Genomic DNA, 20,486 nt, shown 5'->3' with positions numbered 1-20,486 from the left:
CAAGCCGCTTGGTCCTGCCTCGCCGTCGTCGGTGAGGTCCACCAGCGGCTTGCCGGAGTCGCGGATGGACATGGCGATCGCCGCGTCCAGGTCGCCCCTCCAGGCGTCCTTGTCGTCCATGGACGCCAAGAACGCCGCCCGCAGCCCCGGGCGATCCTCGGGTCGTCGCCGCCGGCGATGAGCCGCTGCCGCTCGTACTCCGCCCGGCGCCGCCGCACGCGACGCTTCCTCCGGCTCCTCCTTCACCTCCGGCCGGGATGAGGAGGGCGCCGCCGCGCCTCCCTTGCTGCCGCCCGCCGCCGCTACCGCCACGCCTCGTGTTGACGGGCGTCGCCGGCTCCTCCTTGACCTCCCGTTTGGGGACGGTGTAGGGCGCCGACCGGTACGACGAGGACGGCGTCGATCGCGCCGGTCCCGAGGAAGAAGAGTGCGAGGAGGACGAGTACGTCGTCCTCCTCGGCTGCCATTGAGGAAACGGCGGCGGCGACGACGGCATCTCCAGCCTTGGAGCGCCGTTGCGGAGGCCGCGGATGACGTTCTCGAGGGTGCGCCCCGGAACGCCCGCAACGGGCGCGGCCTTCCCTGTTCCAGCTGTTGGGACCGCCGACGAGGTTGTCGGCGCTGTGCATCTCGACGTCGTACTTCGCCTGGAAGTACGTCGTCCACCAGGCGTCGTTGTCGTTGACCGCCCACGTCGGATCCAACCGCTCCGCGGCGGTGAGTTGAGCCCGATGGGCCTTGATGGCGTCCCTCCATTGGTCCGTCTTCGGCTTCGGCGGCGGCGGAACGCCAATGCCGTTCACGGCCATCTTCCAGCCGCCGCTGCTGGCGCTCGCATGTCCGGCGGATCGGATACCGGGCGTGGTACAGCGCCCACGCCTCCGCCACGGTGAGGCTGCCGCGTCCGAAGCCGTTCGCCGCGGCGATCTTGCGGGAGGACGAGCTCGACATTTTTTGAGCGGCGAGGAGAGGATCTGGGAGGGGGGAGGCGGCGGCGACAAGAAGGATTATGGTGAGCGGCGATAACTGCAGGGCGTCTTAAAACAGCGGCGGCAGCGGGTGGTTGCACGCAATATCTCCGGCGCGGACGGCCACGCGGCCATGCACGACGAGACGCGTCCCTGCGTCGCCTGGGAAAACAGGGACGCCATTAACGTCGCTTGACCAAAGGTAGGCGACGGGGTTTTAGCCTTCCGTGCCGCTGACGGGTCGGGCCCGCGTCGGTTGGCCTCGCTTTTCGTTGTGTCCGGCGTCCCCGGAGCGTCCCCTGTGGGACGGGGACGGGCTCGGGGCGCCGGACACCGTATCGGGCCGCGCCGGACAAAAATGGGCTTTGGGGGACGCGGCTGGAACTCTTTTTTTGTTCGGCGCCCCCAAATCCCTTTGGAGGACGGTTTGGGGGACGCGACTGGAGATGCTCTAAGACCAGAATGTTTCTCCCTCTTCGTCCCGGTGCTATTAGTTTGCTTGAGCTGTCCTCAGTTAACTAGAGGTTCCTAGGCTTAGAGTTCAAGCAAGTGGTCGTGCCGGAGTGGTTATCGGGCATGACTAGAAATCATGTGGGCTTTGCCCGCGCAGGTTCGAATCCTGCCGACCACGCTACCCCTTGTTTTACATTTTTGTTCACGCCACTCTGCTTACTCGGCCTGGGCCATCCGCTCCGTTTTGCGATTCTCTGCATGCATATCTCGGCCTCCGCGTGGGCTAACAAGTCACAACTCTACGGCCTGCCATGGCACGCGGGTGTACTGCCTTACTCACTTGTGATGAATCCAGAAGCCCATCTCGCCATGTATTTCTCAAGGAAAGGACTACACGGCGGCGCCGCATCCTGGCGATTCCGTGCGGCGGTTCTTCCCGTATGAGCTAGGCGGCCTCTTACGTGCCTCAGCCGTGTTATCGAGTGCATCCATGGGCCTTGTTGGGCTAAACCTGTGAGATCCCGTTAAAAACATCAACTTTTCGTTACCTTTTTCTTTCAAAAAAAATCATGTTAATTTGTTCCTTTTTGTGCGCGAGTACTGTGAGTAATTGTCAGATTAAAGAGTAATAACTACCAGATTTATTGGGATAACTGCCAGATTTATTGAGATTAACTACCAAATTAAATTAGGAGTGACTGCCCAATTAAATTAGGTGCAATTACCGGATTAACTGCCAGAATACATTAGGCGTAATTGCGTGATTATAGTAATTGCACGATTAACTAGGAATAATTTCCAGGTTAATAATGGGTGATTGCCAGAAAATTTGGAGTAAGCAACGGCCCTTTGCCCTGTTGACTACCACTTTTCCCTACCTCCCCTCTGCCTCACCGGCTTCACTACGGCGATGCTCCTGTGGAGAGAGATGACGAAAAGAAACCGATGGATGTCTCCGCGCGTGTGGCTCCAGGCGCTCTCAGCAGGCACCTCGTGGAGTGCTCTGAGGCGGCGTTCCTCCACCGCCCTGGTGCAGCGCCTCCCCGTTGCGGCGATGTTCCTCCACCTGCCCGGCGCAGCACCTCCCTGCGGCGGTGCTCGGAAGCGGTGGCCTCCTCCATTCGACCCTCTCGGTGACGTTTCGCCACCTCCCGAGCGCGGCCCTCCCCGCGGAGGTGTTTGTCCGAGCGTTCCTCCACCTCCAAGGTGTGGCGCCTCCCCGCGGCGGTGCTCGACGCGACGTTACTCGACCTCCTAGCCGTGGCGGCTCTCTGCGGCGGAGCTTGGCGAGGAGTTTCTCCACCACCCGCCTGGCACCTCCTTGTGGCGGTACTCAGCGGCGACGACCTCGGACCTCCCCGCAGCAGTTCTAGGTGGCGGTGGTATACACGCGGCCGTGCTCGCCCACGGCGACGGCGACCTCGCGCGCTGCTTCCCAATGTCGATCTAAGAAAGTGAGAGGGTATTATTGTTCGTGGCCAGGGAAGCCCGTGGGGGAGAGATTGATGATAAGGTGCGGGTGCACGATCTATACGTTACACACATCTTGGCGTTCCGCCGCACAAGAGAGAGCGCGTGCGGCGCCTGGATGTATCTTTTCCCATTTCTCAATCATATTCCAGATTTCACGCTCCCGCAAAAAACTCTGAACTTCAGCACAGGAAAGAAGCATCTTCATACCACGGACCTGGACCGTTCTCCGCACGTGCGACTGTTGACGGAACATTCCACTACGCGAGATAGATCCTCGGAGGCTCGGACCACTGGTAAGTAGATCCCGGGAGAAACTAGCTAAGGGTATGCCCAATGCACTGCCCTAGAGGTACTGTTTCATAACTTTAGTTAGATTTGGGTGATCTAAAATAGGTTCGGATGAGGAGGTAGCCTCTTCATCAGGAGGCAGCCTCTTCAGCCATAAAGTGAAAACTGAGTGAAAATGTGAGAGAAAAAGAGAAAACCAAATCAACTTTTGAGAGAAAGATATATTAATGGGACCATAACATGGCATGCATATGTAAAAAGTTTTATCCAAACCTAGTTGGACAGCTTACTTCATTGCTCATGCCCTAACACATCAATCAAGGTGAACCAATCCCCACGCTTTGATTCCAAGGTAGTAGCACCCCGTCGTCTCTGGATGAAAACGATGGTCTCCGATACCATGCCCTCTGGAGAGGACCGTGTAGCAGAGTTCTTTCCATTGCATGGAGAGTTGTCAGGTTAGCTTATTTGATGCTTCTTCTAGCTGCATATATGGCGGATAGACCAATGTTTTTTTTTCTGAAAGCGCATTCGCATAATCTGTCCGTTCGGCGCTAGTTCATCCATACAACGGCCAATTATTATTTTCTTTTAAGGAACCACTCGCTTCCGTTCCATTTCACAACTGAACATAAGAATTGGCTCTAGACGCGAAATAATTCCGTTCTATTCCACTTGGTTCTGAAAACGAACATACTCTTAGTCCTAGCTTTGGCTTTGGTTGTCCCTCTCACCCGACCAGGATGAGAACCGTTCTCTTCTCGCGGTCCAGCTAGGCGGTTACACCCATTGGTATTTTTTTTCCTGATAAAGTACACCCACTGCTATTTGATAACTCTATCCGTGAAGGATTATTTCTAGATTTCCACAACTCTATCCTTGTTTTTTCCTTATCAAAACACTATTAATATTTAATTTATGAGCTTAGCTGATATTTCTAGACCAGGTACAAATGTATTCATGCAACGATGCTACACGGTTTTCGAGGCTCACAACATGAAAGACATGATGCCAGACTTTGAAAGAACAAACAGACAAGCAATGCCAATGGTTCAGGCAAACTCATTGTAGGCAACTAATATTAATGCTCTAGAATATTTAACTCGGTACGGTTGTAATTGATCCTTCTATTTACTTGCAAACAAATTGGCCAATCATTCCAGAAATCTCTGTCTAGATATTTGTTAGACTGCATGTTTTAGATCACTCTAGCAAGATACACAAGGATACCAAAACACTCACGAACTCGAGGACATGTCCAAAGTACACGCAAATGGCATAAATTAATCCGGGTGGACATGTGAATAACTTTTACATATTCTATGTCAAAAGCGATCAATTCAATCATAGGCTACGAAGAGCTCCTGCCTAAAAGAAAAAAAAAACAAGTATTCTAACATATGGTCTCTAATTTGTAAAGCATGTATTCCCCACAAGATTTTTATACTGTATAAGTACAATATTCTATCTTAAGGATCTACATGCATTGTATTGTTGTAAAAATAAGCAAGATGTACAGAGATGAATGAGTAAAAATGTTTACTATAAATAACGAAGACAAAGACAATTGATTAATTATGGATGCATAGTTACATGTAAGCATTCACTTGCACTACACCCAGGGCCGGTCCTGAGATTTCGGAAGCCTGGGGCGGAACTAGAATTTTGGGCCCTCTCTTACTATAGTTTTTTTTCGCATGTATGAGATGACGAAAAATAAATACTTTAAGTATACCTAATTACAATATTCATATAAAAATAATAATTTTTACATGATACCTTAAAATTTTCTCCGCCATGTTAACATCGCAGCGAAGTGCAACCTTCTATGATTCTATCTTAATCTTCAACGCAGATTGGGTGATTGCCTGATTAGGAATTGCCGGACTAGGAGTCTGTGACTGCGCGCGGTCGCGATCGGCGAGAGCAAGAGCAGGAGCCGCCATGGTTATAGCCGGGACGTTTCGTATCGATCAATCAGGTCGATTTAGCGATGTTTTGTATCGATCAGTAGATGGAACTTGTACTTGCGCTCAGTGAGGCCGGCCAGGATCAGAAATGAAAAAAAAGCCCAAAGTATATAGACTTAAGCCCATCATAAAATGTTAAGTGCTTTTTTATGTGATGTATAATAAGCCTATATAGAAAATACAGGCCCCTACTTTTTCTGGGCCCGGGGCGGCCGCCCCGCCAGACCCTCCCCAGGGCCGGCCCTGACTACACCATGGACCAAACCTAAGGGGACCTCTACTGCCGAAAAAATTCACCTAACATAGCAATGTAACTTACATGGAAGGGTTTTCTCTCGTAGTTTGGCCTGGCTGCTATAACCCTGCTGGCAAATGTCTTTGCCGGTAGGTATGTGACTGGCTGGCTGAGTTCTCCAATAGGAACGACCCTGTTCTGGAAAATATCAATGATCGTTAGGAGCAATCGATATCAGTATGTTCATGTGTTCGGGATCTAGTGGGCTAAATAGCTATGCACTTCTATTATCTATAGGGTGCTAGTTGAGGTTGTCGACGTTGGAATACCCCTCTGCGGGTTTAAACGTGGGGAATTTCACCCCTGTAACTCTCGAGTTGGCTTACTTTCATGTGTGGCACCATGATTTTAATTTTCTTAATTACTTTAACCACTAGTTTTTCAGAAAAGCATTTCTATCTTACCACTCATATGATTGTTTATAATCTGTTTGCTGAGTATGACTCGTCGTACTCACCCAAGTCTCTTATTTTTTTAGTCGCAATATGGACACTACCGTAAGAACGCGGAGAAGATCTCGTTATCAGAAGATTAGGCTGGACTAGCGGGTGGAAAGCAATTAGAGAATTTAGTTGTAATTCTTGTGGAGTTGTAAATAAAGTTGTAAAATGTTGTATATGAGCTTTTCGAAATCCACTGTTTTAGTCAACCCTGCATTTTAGCCTTGCGATGTATAAGTCTGTCGTTGTATAGGCGCGCAATGGCTGTCTCGTTCAGGACCGGTCTCGAGGCGTGACAACTTAGGCATGCAAATCTCGGTTTGACGCATACGGAGAGGGGATTTCCAATTCCAAGAGGACAAGGCTGCGGGAAAATCGCCAACTTAAAATAGAAAATTCATCACCACCGCCGGGCGCACATTTCTTGTTAAATCTATGATTACCTCCCAAGCCATCTACCACTTGACACCTCTCATATTCCCTCTGAGCTCCATCAAGTACATCAACAAGATAGAGAGGGCTTGGCTTATAAAGCGCAATTCTAGGAGCAACATTTACTAACATGAAACGTATGGTTTGTAAGGTTTGGACACCCCGATGATAAAAGTCTTCGATTGGCTTGCAATTCAAATAAAAGTGTGGACGGCCGACCGGCTAACAACGCATGGTTGGTCTAATTGCGGAGTTTGCCCCGTTTGCAAGAGAGCACCGAAAACCATCACTCACTTGTCAATTGCCGATACACCACGCGCCTTTGTGGCATCATCAAGGATTGGATCAGATTACATACTACTGTTGTCCAACAATGGATGGGCCTCTCTATTGAGAGTTGGTGGTTCAAGGTGTCGGGTGACTCAACTATGAACCAAAAAGTGTTTGCTTCTCTCACATTGCTCACCTCATGGGAAATTTGGAACGAGCATAATGCAGGAATATTTCAAAACAAGCATGTCCCTTCTTTGATCATCCTCGACAAGATCAAGAAAGAGGCTCGGATTTGGGTAAAGGCGGGAGCAAAAACTTTGAGTGATTTAGTGCCGGGAGAGTAATCCCGCTGTATTTAGCCTTTATTTTTCTTGTAAAATACTCTTCTTAATTAATCGAACGAGCCAAAAGCTTTTGGCCCCGTTTTAAAAGAAAAAATTACAAAATGCTAAAACAGAATCGTCATCCAAAACCATAAGTGAACAAGAGCATTCATACGAGCATCTCCAACAGTCGCTGTATTCGGCGATATATCTAAAAAAGCGCCTAGTTTAGCATGCGAGAGGCGCAAATTGATGCTCCAGCAAACGCTGCAATTGGCACTGTAAGATGGAGTGCGCTGCAAAAATGCTATCTCGCGTACTATATTTACCGTGCCGAAAAGAGCGCGTGGCATAAATCACGTGCAGGGAAAACTACCCGTTTTTACAGCTCCAAAATTTAGAGCTTCGAGGTGAATGTGGCATCACGCGTGAAACACGGCTGAAGCATCCTGCAAAGTGCTTTTACAGTACCAAAATTTAACGCGACTATTGAAGATACTCTAACAGGTGATATGTATGCTTGTGGGACCAGAATAGGGCATTCATCTAGAAAAGATGAATGAATCCCCACGGTTTGATTTCAAAGTAGTACCCCGTGGATGACGATGGTCTCTATTTCCATGACCTTCTAATGCACGAAGCCTAGATACAAGTAATTTAAGAACAAACAATAGCACAATCATGAATCTATCAATAATAATTTTGGAACTATGCATATTGCACAAAGAATAATAACTATGCTCTCTTAATTGGTGCATAAAGTATCCTTATTTGCTGCTTCATCCAACTGCATTGCGGAGACACCAAAGCTAAGGGCATAATCTGTCCGTTCTGCGCTACTTCCTCCGCTCTCTTTTAATTAACTTAGATTTAGTACATTTATATATTAAATTTGAGTAAATTAAAAAGGTCCGGAGTGAGTAGTTAACTCGTGCTTGATGATGCTTGTACTCCCGTAGAGAAAACGCGATGTTTATCCTTTTTTTCGATAAAGGGAATATATTAATATCAAGAAGATATCAATTACACCCAGCCTCTGCGACAACGCACCACCCTAATGGCACTACGGATGCACACATCAAAAAATAAGAAAAGAAAACTAAGAAACAAAAGTCCCGCTACAGTATCTCGGGCCTAACAACAGCAATACATCCACCGCCAAGACAACACCTGAATTACAGACTCTCCAAAAATGACGCCTCCAAGAAAGGAACAGTGCTCAAACATCGTCGTCGCCCGATCAAAGATCTTAGGTTTTCACCCTGAAGATAGTCCCGCTCTCAAAACAATGCCTCCACCAAGATCATTGCCAGGCACAACAAATTACGGCCAGACATTGGGTTTTCACCCTGAAAGGTAGGACTCTGCACTTTACCTGTGTTGTCGCCCCCACTTTCATACCGCTGCCATGAAGCCCGGAACACCAAGCAAGTCCCTCAACAGTGCAGAGACTTGAACCTCCCTTAGCTAGTCCTCCCCTCCGGCCTTCATGAAATTCTCTTCTTCCGACTTTCATCATGGATCCATAGTCACTTGATGTCAACACAGAAAAAGAGCTTCGCGCCGCTCCCTCCAGAACCAATCGGTCGGAATAAAAACATGGGTGCGCACGACCGAATACCTCCGATCCAGCAAACTCCAGGCAAAAGCACTGTTACATTCGCCGGCGGAGCCTTCCGGAACTCAACGCTCCATCCAGATCACGAGTCCAGGCCTTCGGTAGGTCCTCCTCTTCACGAAAGAGAGGCCCTAGGACCGCCGCCTTTATTCAGGTCGGACCCCCACGTCGGCGACCATCCTGGGCTGGCCACTCCAACCCTCCACCGGCGACACCATCGCCGGCTTCCAAGCACCTCCAGCTCGCCGCCGGAACGCGGTGATAGATCAAAAGATCCACCACCACCAACCGCAGGCCGATCGTCTCCGGCGAAGAAGAGGGTCACCTCCACCGTCGAACCCAAGGCTGCTGCCCCGGGCGTCCTCGTACCGCGGGAGAAGCCCAAGATCATCGCCCCTCACCGGCGAGAGGCGGAGGGAAAGGCGCTGCCCGCCTCCACCAGCCACCACCACCGGCATGCCGCCGATTGGAGGCGGGGAGGCCACAGCCCGCAGCAGGATCGTCCCCGGGAGAACCGCCGCCGCCCCTCCATCCTCGTCCGATCGCCGCCGTCCCGGGAGGCGGAAGGGCCGCCGCTGCGTGAGAGACTCCTTGGCCGCCGTTCTCGACGCGTCACGAGGGCGGGCCCCCGCCGCCGCCACGCCCCGAGATCTTTGCCCCGGCGGCGCTGCCGGCGGCGGCGGCGGGAGGGTTGGGGTGCGGGGGTGCGGGAGGGTTGGGGTTGGGGTGAGCGTGCCTTCTACTACGTACTCGATCTCCGGGCAATCACGCGATGTTTATCCTAGTTTAGCAAGAGAATTGAATTTTCCATTCAGGATGAAAATCTAAGGTCTGTTCTTAATTGATTGTGCCTGTCAATGACCTTGTTGAAGGCATTGTTTTGAATGCGTGGACTATCTTCAGGGTGAAAACCTAAGATCTTTGATCGGGCGACGACGGCGTTGGTGCACCGTTCCCTTCTTGGAGGCGTCGCTTTTGAAGAGTCTGGAGTTCAGGTGTTGTCATGGTGGTGGTTGTATTGTTGTTGCTAGGGCTGGAATGCTATGGCGGGACTCTTTTTTCTTAGCTTCTTTTCTCTTTTTTGGCTGTGTGCATCCGTATTGTCATTAGGACGGTGCGTTGTTGCAGAGGCTGGGTGTAATTGGTATCTTCTGATATTAATATATTTCCTTTATCGAAAAAAGCAAGAGAATTGAATTTATATTGCTAGTCAAGGACTGAACGGTCGGCAGCATGCATATTAGTCATGGCTTCAGGGTTGGCTTGCGCTGTTGTCCCTGTCGATCGGACCTTGCAGCCTCGCGCTCGGCGCCGAGACCCTTCCCTTCTCGTAGCCAGGGGCATCTATCCGCTGCTGGTCAAGTAGAGCATGAAAACTAGTGGATACAGACAGTTACCTCCTCAGTCCACCCCGTTGTGCCTGCTGCCTGGTTGCCCAAGGATTGCGACTTGCCAGGACAGCGACTTCAGAAGCTTCTCTCCATCGCTATCTAGAGAGTAGAGAACTGCGAATAAACTTCAACGATGCAGTACTTCTACTGCTGACTGGCTCAACGATATTAATGCGCACGAGCCCTAAATGTGCGGCATATTATATATGATCCGGTGAAGGAGTTGTCAAGCAAGTGACTGCGCTAAACCACTCGACAAATTTAGTTTCCCTATGTTTAGTGCTTAGTATTTTCTTTGGCTGGAGTGGTTAGGCAAAGTAGTAAAAGGAGACATTCTTTTTCGAAAGAAAAGCAAGAGGTGACACTAGCGGAGGATAAGAGTCTCTGCCTGTCGAGGCGAGCGTGGACGAACGATTGACCGGACCGCGCGAGCCGCCGCCGCCGGTACGTGCTTGACTAGTTGATCGTCGCGGCAGATAAAAACAAGACAAGTTGACACACAAGATGACGAGAAGACAAGCATGTACGTCGCGGATCCCAGTCCGATGGATCGAGCTCCCGGGCTGCTTCCGCTTCCACCCGGCTTCCTCGATCGTCCTGGGCGCCACTGCCACACGCTTACAGCTCAGTTTGGTTTGATACCACTGTCTGGTAAAACCGATGTGCTGCAGACAGACATAACAGCAAGCTAGTGAAGTGGCTCCATTAGAATTAAGATTTAAACTCTTAAACCTCGGTTTGATTGTTTGAAAAGAAAAATGTCTGCACATCGGCTGAAGGAAACAGTGCACACACGCTAACAAACAGATCCTGGTAGGATGTTGCACGAGAACCATGTATTATTCGAGCGTGCAAAGCTGGAACCGTCCTATTCTGCCATGAGAAACACCAGGTGGAACTATCGCGGGTATTAACCAGCTTGAACTGGGTAAAAATATCAAGAACCTCTAACAATTACTGTAAGTCTCCGCCCCCAACCCTCCGCCGCCGCCGGTAGCGCCGCCGGGGCAAAGTCCCTCGGGGCGTGGCGGCGGCGGGGGCCCTTCCTCGTCGCCGCGTGGAGATCGGCGGCCGGATCCCCACCTCCTCGATGCTTGGCGGAGCAGACGCGCGTGGGATGGGCGACGGCGGCGGCGGCCCTCCTCCCGTCGGCTGTCCCCTGGCGGACCGGTCGGCGCGGGTGGGATGGGCGGCGCTGCGGTCTCCCTCTTCTCGTCGGCTTCCCGCAGCACTCCGGCAGGGGTTGGTGGTGGGCGGCGGCCAGACCCTCGGTCTGCGCCATGCCATCCACCCCCGCCTCTCGTTGGTGCGTGGAGGCGATCTCGGGCATCTTCCGTGACACGAGGGCGCCCGAGCAGCAGCCTTGGGTTTGACGGAGGAGGTGGCCTCTTCTTCGCCGGAGACGGTCGGCCTGCGGTTGGTGGTGGTGGATTTTTGATCTATCATCGCCATCCGGCGGTGAGATGGAGGTGCATGGAAGCCGGCGATGGTGTCGCCGGTGGAGGGTTGGGTTGGCCAGCCCGGGATGGTCGCCGACGTGGGGGTCCGGCCTGAATAAAGGCGGCGGTCCTAGGGCCTCTCTTGCGTGAAGAGGAGGACCTACCGGAGGCCTGGACTCGTGATCTGGCCGGAGGGTTGAGTTCCGGAAGGCTCCGCCGGCGAATGTATCAGTGCTTTGCCTGGAGTTTGCTGGATCGGAGGTATTCGGTCGTGCGCACCCATGCGTTTATTCCAACCGTTTGGTTCTGGAGGGAGCGGCGCGAAGCTCTTTTTCTGTGTTGACATCAAGTGACTATGGATCCATGATGAAAGTCGGAAGAAGAGAATTTCAAGAAGGCCGGAGGGGAGGACTAGCTAAGGGAGGTTCAAGTCTCCGCGCTGTTGAGGGGCTTGCTTGGTGTCCGGGCTTCACAGCAGCGGTATGAAAGTGGGGGCGACAACACATGTGAAGCGCAGAGTCCTACCTTTCAGGGTGAAAACCCAATGTCTGGGTTGTGCCTGACAGTGACCTTGGTGGAGGCATTGTTTTGAGAGTGGGGACTATCTTCAGGGTGAAAACCTAAGATCTTTGATCGGGCGACGACGGTGTTGGAGCACTGTTCCCTTCTTGGAGGCGTCGTGTTTGGGAGAGTCTGCAATTCAGGTGTTGTCATGGGGGTGGATGTATTGCTGTTGTTAGGTCCGTGATACTGTAGCGGGACTTTTGTTTCTTAGTTTTTTTTTTGGCTGTGTGCATCCGTAGTGCCATTAGGGTGGTGCGTTGTTGCAGAGACTGGGTGTAATTGGTATCTCTCGATATTAATATATTCCCTTTATCGAAAAAAAATGAGAAACACCAGGTTTAATGTACATACAGATGTGGATAAGACATTTCTCAACCTGGAGGCTGGAAGCATCTTCTCCTGATTTTCGAGATGTCAATAAGTTCCAACAAGAGATGTCATTACATCTTGATGTTCTATTTGCTCGCAAAGTTGTTTCATAAAAAACAGTTATCTTTTTTTCTCATATGTAAAATATATATAATTCGGTGCTACAAAAACTCGATTTTTCGTGAAAATGACGCCTACGTATAATATCGATATATACGCATGGATTTTTTTTTTGTTTTTTTAACATTTTTTTTCTGGTGGGAGTTTGGCAAGAAACTCCAAGGGGGAGTGGTGGAGGTATGCATCGCCATAATCTTATATGTGTAACCAGCGCCGATGAGAATGCGATTACATTATCTATCCATTGGTTGTGTCCTCAGCGTTGGACTCCTCATCCTCCTCGCCAGTGCCATAAGGTATTGGTAGGATTCAAGGCATCATCGATGGTAAAGACCCTGACTGTCGGCCTGGGCCTACCGCCTAGCCTTGACCCAATGGTCTTCATCATCGTTGTTGTCGGTCGTGGTGGCGTCCCTAGGGGCAGATCCTTGTGTATGTGTAATACGGGGTGGTGGGAAATTACATATTTCCCCCCTATATAATGCAAGAGCCCCCCCCCCCCTCCGCGTGCATAGCTCCGCTAGTGCGTGCACACTTATACAAATCTATGGAGGTAGATAAAGTTGTCAAACGCTAACTCCGTTTCTGAAAAAAACACCTATATTTCATTTTCTACGTCAGACTATTTAAAATTCAACAAAATCTCTAGAAAAACTAGTTATAGATTAATTGCCTAGTTTAGCACGGAGTATTTTTACAAAATAACATTATTGGATTGTTTTAATGGGTTGTATTCTTGGACTGCCGACACGGTGTCTTCCTTTATTCATCCGTTACTTGTGACATTCGTTAATGGCACAGGATCAATGTTTTAAATAGCCGGCTACAAGTTATAGCCACGACCTCCTAAAACAGCTATAGCCCGGCTATAGCCTGACTATAGCCGGCTATTTAAAGACTTTGACACCTTTTAGCGAGCTAATGCAATTTTTTTCGATAGCGAGCTAATGCAGTTAGCCGCACCATGCGGAAAAAGCTATAGAGGGCTATAACCCAGCTATAGCCGGCTATTTTAAACTATGCATAGGATACATCATACATGCCTCAACATTTGCACGATATTATTTTGCATAAATCCAAACGCCAAATATGGTGGGGCAAAAATGCATGTGGAGATAAAAAAAAATGCATGTGGAGATAATGCGAGTGCTCCACTTAATCTCCTCGTCATCGCGGAGGCTAATCGAAGCAGCTCAACAAAACTAACAAAAAAAAAACCATGTTTAGGAGGAACTAGAGACTTTTTTGATATAGTAGAAGCGGGACTTGGCGTGATAATTCTAAAATTCGTTTCTAACAGAAATTGAACTCCAGTTAACCCACCGGGCTAAGCCCACGTCATCAGCTCAACAAAACTAACAACAGCGATGTAATATATAGATCTAAACTTTGATTCCTACCAACGCCAGACCGTTCTCTGCACGTGCGACCGTTGACGGAACATCCTACCACAAGAGATCCTCGGACGACCGGTGCCTAGATTCTCGGAGAAACTAGCCATATCGCAGGAAGACGAATCAATCCCCACGGGTTGGTTTCAAGGCAGTACGCTACCCCGTGTCTGGATGAAAACGATGGTCTACATTTCCAAGCCCTTTGGACAGGATCGTGTAGCAGAAATTTCCAATGCATGAAGCCTCGCCATGTTAGCTTATTTGCTGCATATATAGCTGAGACACCAAAGTTAAAGGGCACGCGCGCGCATAATCTGTCCGGTCTATGGTAATTAAACTCGTACTGCTTGCGTAGGTGTTTATCCGAGTTTAGCAAGGAAATTCAAGTTGTACTGCGAGCTAGTCAAGGACTGAAGTGTCACCTGCATGGATGCGTCCATCACCTCTGAAAATTAGTCCTGGCTTCAGGGTTGGCTTGGCTTGGGTTGTCCCTGTCGATCGGACCTTCCAACCTCGTGTTCGCCGCCCGACGACGATGAGACTGTTCTGTTCTAGAGGTCCCGCTAGGCGGTTATAGCCAGCCAGCAAGATAGCCGCGGGCGTGATGTGACGCGCGCGCGCATCGATCGCTGCAAGTAGAGTAGGAAAACTAGTGGATTACAGACAGCTACCTCAGTCCACCCCGCTGTTCCTGCCTACCTGCCCGCGGATTGCGACTTCAGAAGCTTCTCTCTCCGTTGCTAGCTTGACTTGATGCGCTGCCGATCTTGCCAGTATATCGACCGAACAGCCGACTGGTTGAGTATATGCATAGCAATGCGCACGAGTCCGAAATGATCCGGTCAAGGAGTTGTCGAGCGAGCGAGTGAGTGCGCTAAACCACTCAGTGGTTAATATGTTGGATTAGTTTGGCGAAGGAGACATTCTTTTGGAAAAAATGAGTAAAAGGAGCCATCAGTGGAGGATAAGCTGCTCTGCCTGCCCACGCTGTCGAGGCCAGCCTGCGTGGACGAATTGGCCGGACCTCTCGCCACCGCCGGCACGTGCTTGACTAGTCCGATGGCACGCGCGCTCCACCAGCGTCGCCGTGGATAAAAACAAGACCGACAATGACGAGAAGCTCAGCACGTCGGATCGGGTTACGAGCAATAAAAAAATAGCGCGCTAATATAAATAGCGTGGGCTTCAGAAAAAACGCTATAGACGTTATAGCGTGCTATTTTTCAAACTAGCGCTTAACAAAAAAATATAAAAATTCAGGATTTCAGCATATATATAATAATAGATATAGCACTCTGCAGCTATAAAATCTCGGATATGATATTTTGCAGCCAAACATCAACCAGAGATAGTTCACATAGTCCATAACTTGATATGACACAGTCTCAAAATCACAAACCATAGTTCATATTCACATTGTCCCGTACTAGAAGGACTGAAGGAGGGGAAATGAGGCACGGGGTGAAGGCGTGAAGGTGAAGCTAGGTGTGTCCGCTTACCACCGATTGACAGAGGAGAAGGGGGCGGAGCTGCGCCGTCACGTCGTGGCCTGCCGGGCAGAGCAGGTGACAAGGAGTTGGGGAGCGCGCGATCTGAGTTTCTTAGTCTAGGGTTGCATGAATTAGGAATTTAGGATACGCAAGTGGGTCAAATATGGCATGAGCTACTAAAAAACTACTCTGCAAAATAGCGTGCTATGCGGAATAGCGAATAGCGCCAAATAGCGTGAAATAGCGCTTCTTTAGCGCGGGTAACGTCATAGTGTGCCTAGAATGCATAGCGTAGTGTCCAACTCGCAAATACGCTATAGCGCCGCTATTAGCGTGAAATAGCGCGCTATTTTTTTCATTGGTTATGAGGCTGCTTCCGCTTCCGCCCGGCCTCCTCCATCGTCTCCCCCCCCCCCCCCCCACTCAGCAAAATACCTATATTTTATTTTCGACGGTCAAACTATTTAAAATTCAGCAAAATTTCCAGAAAAAATCATTAATATCTACTATATCAAACCGAAATTGAGTGTGTCTATATCTGCGAGTGTATACGCATGTATTGTGTTTTCAGAAAAAATGCTATATAAATCACTAGATATATTATCCTAGTCTACGCAAAAAAAGATATATTATCCTAGGGTATTTATCTTTCATTAAAGATGTGATGGTCTTTTCAATAAACTTCACCAAAATTTACATTGTTTGATTTAATTTTTTTTTGGGTATGCCTTCTTTTCAGTAACGGGATGAGTACTCGCTTGCAATGTTTGCACTAGCCTCTAGAGTGAGTTGGCGTCCGGAGCTACATCTACTAAACTAGCCAATTAACCAAATAATTAATTTTCTCTATAGCATGTTACTCACTAAAAAAATTATATTCAAGTACAGAAATGTTTTTGTTTAACTACTTACAATATTGGATTGTTTAATGGGTTTAAAGTACTGTGGTCTAAGGGACCCTCCCGTTAGAAGATTTCGAAAATGCATGAATAGAAATAACGTAAAGCAGCATGTCATAGCATGTTGAATCCTAAAGACAGTTGAGAGGCAAGTGATTTTGCAATACATACTATTGGAGTTCAGAAGGAATATATGTATACCAAGGAAATAAAGATATCATTACATGAGGCTATAATTATATGGATTTGAATACAACAAATCAAATAACCTCTATAGGAAATATAACCATGGTCGGAATCCCCCAATGTTCCTACATAAAATTTGAGACCCTAAATTTAAAGCTAGGGGTCTGTTTGGATTGCTGCCGCTGGTTACCCTTCCAAAAATTTGGCGTTGACCGAGAGCATAAGGCAGCGTTTGGATTGAAGCCAAGTTCCACGAGCCATACCAAAATATCGGTCGCTAGCTCAGATTTCAGGCCCGCGCGCGGGCGAAACAGGGGCGGACAAATCCCTCGCCAAAATATTGGCGCGCCAGAGATTTGGCGTGGCGGCCGTGGGCAAACAGCCCCTAGGCCTTCGTGTGTATCTTAGGGTGGCCTTCTCTCCTTCCCCATCACCATATGCATCCCTTGTCGTTCCTCCTCATTGGCAGCCTTTTTCACTAGCCTCCACTTCCTCCCTGCCTACTCTAGACCCGAGTAAATATAGATAAAGTATGATCATGTAATCTTAATGCAAAACGGATGGTGATGGAGACGCCCACACCAATGTGCGTAAGTACAAAAGTATTTCTGCTTTGTAGATGTTAATATTTTTGTATGTTTGATCAAACGTATTGTGTTTTGATTTTTTAACTAAATTAATGTCTTATTTTTTGGAGTGAAGGATATACTTGACAAGCCTTCCCTTCAACATACTCATGTCACGCCGCTTATCGATGTCGCAGCTGGCCACTTGACGACCATCTTAGCACATTATCAACGTCTTGGCCAGCTACGTCTATAAACCCGATGATGTGACCATTGCACACCAGGTGCCATGTGCAAATCCAGCGGTGTAGCTAGGTCGCTGACATAGATCGCACCATGACTTTCTCGTTCCGACATGATGTTCGTCGTCCCCTTCATCCCTGATCCTCTGATTGATGATATGGTCTCCTGCGATTCTCATTCGTTCATTAGCGCTCTAAGAGCATCTCCAGTCGCGTCCCCCAAACAATGTCCGGGCAAAGCGCCGGATTAGTCGTTTGGGGGACGTCCGGACAAAATTTTCATTTGGAGAAGGTCCCTTTTCTAGCCACGTCCCCCAAACGCGACCTCCAAACAAAAAGTAAGTGTAAAAGTCGTGTCCGGCGTCCCCGGTAGAGACTCTATACACAGGGGATGGACTAGGGACGCCGGACAACATTTGGAGCACGTCCGGACCGAAGCGGCCTTTGGGGCACGCGACTGGGACGTTTTTTTGGCCGGCGTCCCCCAAATCTCTTTGGGGGACGCTTTGGGGGACGCGACTGGAGATGCTCTAAGATGCATGCCTTGATATTTGACCGCTAGCCTATTTTTGTTATTAATTTTCACAAAATCTTTACTCAATTTATCTTAATCTCTACGCACATTGTTTCATCATTGGCCGGAATCAAGTTTGGATCGAATTATCTTAAATGCATTTTCTCTCCAAGATATAATAAAACCGAGGTTGTCTTATTCGGCGTGCTGCATGAACTCGGTCTCCCCTTGGTCGCACAACTATACGGTCGGGCATTGCACATGCAGCTATCCTGAGTTCTGACAAACGCTGTGCTGTCTCATACGACTTTTTTTAAACATAAGTGGGGTCAAAAGATCCCGGTGGAGCACTTAAATAACACCAAGTGGCAGGTACAAATTGCAGAAAGGCTCCTTCATATCTACTGCCCTGAGCAACCTAACATTTGAAGAAGGGGCCCTCCACTTTACAAAAAAACCTTGGAAGAGAAATAAAAAAAAGCAATCGAGGACACTGGTGTCTCTGCCACAGAACGCCAGCGAACTCAAGGCGTTGCCGCTGAGTTTCAAGCGCATGAAGCTCGAACGCTCATCTCCGGCGAGATCCAACCCCTAGTTACCGTTGGAAAGACGGGGACGAACCACTTGTCCTTCCATCGGCGTCGAGCTCCAACAGTTGGTCTTCAAAGCCTCCGCCATGGAGGTTGAGGAAGCTGGGCCACCATTTTGGCCGAGGATCGCGGTGAGGAAGCTCGTCACCGCGTGTTGCGCGCGAGGAAGATCTGGTCCAGGTCGCCACTTCCTAGATCCAACAAGAGGATCTTCATCTGGAAGCCCCTCCACATCACCACCACGGTGGCTAGATAGAGGGGAACCCATGATGAAAACACTCAGATCTAGAGAGTAGCAGATGAGGTTTGTTGTTGAGGTTGCCGGTGCTCTGACGCCGCTCGCCACCGGCTTCGACCACCGGAGCATCACGAGCAGCAGCAGCGCCGCCGCCGGCAGCAGAGAGCAGCTCCAGCTCCACCACCACCTCCTCCCTACGGGCATGACGCCAAATTCACAAGGGTAAACAGAAAAACTGGAAAGAACTACACCTAATCTAGCCCTAGCTACTCCGGCGCACCACCTGAACCAACTCCGGCTGGCTAATCCAGCGGAGCGGCCAGGGATCAGCCGGGCGAGAAGGAAGAGGAGACCAGGGAACTGTAGCAGTGAGAGAGAAGGAAAGGGGGGAATTGTCTCATACGACTTGGGAACCCAGAAGCCCATCTCTCCCTGTATTTTCTTTTTTCGAATCTCTCCCTGTATTTCTGTTCCATAGTTCCCACCCTGGAGAAACTTCTGAACTTTTCCGCACACGAAAGAAGCATCTTCCTGCATTGGACTGTTCTCCGCATGCACGACTGTTGACGGAACATTCCACCACGAGAGATCCTCGGACGATCGGTAAGGCGGTGAGTAGATTCTGGGAGAAACTATCCATACCGCAGGAAGACCGGTAAGTTGATTTCAAGGTACTAGTACACGGTGGAGGATGAAAGCGATGGTCTCCATTTCCATGCCCTCTGGACAGGACTGCGTAGCAGAATATTTGCAATGCATGAAGAGTTGCCAAGTTGCCTTATTTGCTGCTTCATCCAAATGCACCTGCGCGCTTTATGTGGTTCAGGGCAAAATACAGGTTTATCCTCGTTTATTTAGAGTTAAGCGTAGATGTTTATCCTCGTTTAGCAAGAAAATTGAGCTTCTATACTGCTAGTTAAGGACTGAACTGTCGGCAGCATGCATGCGCCATCAACCTCTGAATATTATTCTGGCTTGGCTTTGGCTGTCCCTGTCGATGGGACCTTCCAGCCTCGCACTCGCCGCCCGACGACGATGAGACCGTGTCCTCTCCTCGCGGTCCAGCTAGGCGGTTATCGCCAGCAAGATGGCCGCGGCCGCGATGTGATGCACGTGCACAGCAATGCGCTCATGGTCAAATCTTTTTTAGATAAAAACATTTTACAGAGTCCGACTTCAAATTAATAATTTTTCTTTTGGCAAGGTTTAAATACCATTGAAAAACCAAAAAGTGCTTTTAGCTCCCGAGCTCCAGTGCTCTCGCTATATTAAAAAAAAAATACTTTTACAAGTTATAAAAATCATGAAAATAATTCTGAAGAATGTCATTGATACATCCCACAATCATGCAAAATCCCAATCCGAAATTCTTTTTATTTTGAGCTAGAGAAAAATGACAAAATCTGATATGTTTTTGAGATTTGAAAATGACTAATCAGATCTACAATTTTGTCATTTTTGTGTAGCTCAAAATATTAAGTATTTGAAATTGATTTTTTGCACGTTTGTGGGGTACATCTTTGACTATGTGTGGATTTTTTTGCAGAATTTTTGAAACTCAAAAATATGTTTTTTTTTTTAAAAAAAAAACGAGATCACTGGTGCCCATGTGCACCAAATCTCTGTCCTTGAAAAACAGCTTACATGAAACAGATACAACAAGAAAAAAAAAGTGCTTCTTGATCATCCAAGCCCTTATCCAGCCCTGCGATCTGACCCAAGAAGAAGCGAAATCTACGAAGCCACTAAGGAAACTCACGCCATCGTCAACCTTCGGAGAGCCATGTCACAATACCAAATGTTTCCACCTCCGAAGAAAGCACTATACCTACCCTCAAATGAAGGGCGCCGCACCCGTTAGGAGGTGGAGGTAGCTCACCCTTAGCTCGTATATATGGACATTGACAATCATGCTGCCCCAGGGAAATACTCTAAGCACTACCGTCTCACC

At 49.0% G+C, this 20,486-nt stretch overlaps 1 non-coding gene across 1 annotated transcript; it reads left to right on the top strand.

Moving 5' to 3' along the window:
- Positions 1-1,517: 1,517 nt before the first annotated feature.
- On the top strand, positions 1,518-1,599 carry TRNAS-AGA (transfer RNA serine (anticodon AGA)). Its single transcript has one exon. It is a non-coding gene; the product is annotated as a tRNA-Ser (tRNA).
- Positions 1,600-20,486: the final 18,887 nt, after the last annotated feature.

The sequence above is a fragment of the Lolium perenne genome, chromosome 7, assembly GCF_019359855.2.
Source record: "Lolium perenne isolate Kyuss_39 chromosome 7, Kyuss_2.0, whole genome shotgun sequence".
Taxonomy (NCBI): domain Eukaryota; kingdom Viridiplantae; phylum Streptophyta; class Magnoliopsida; order Poales; family Poaceae; genus Lolium; species Lolium perenne.
The sequence above is the reverse complement of the archived record's forward strand: the minus strand, read 5'-3'. Positions and strand labels throughout refer to the sequence as shown.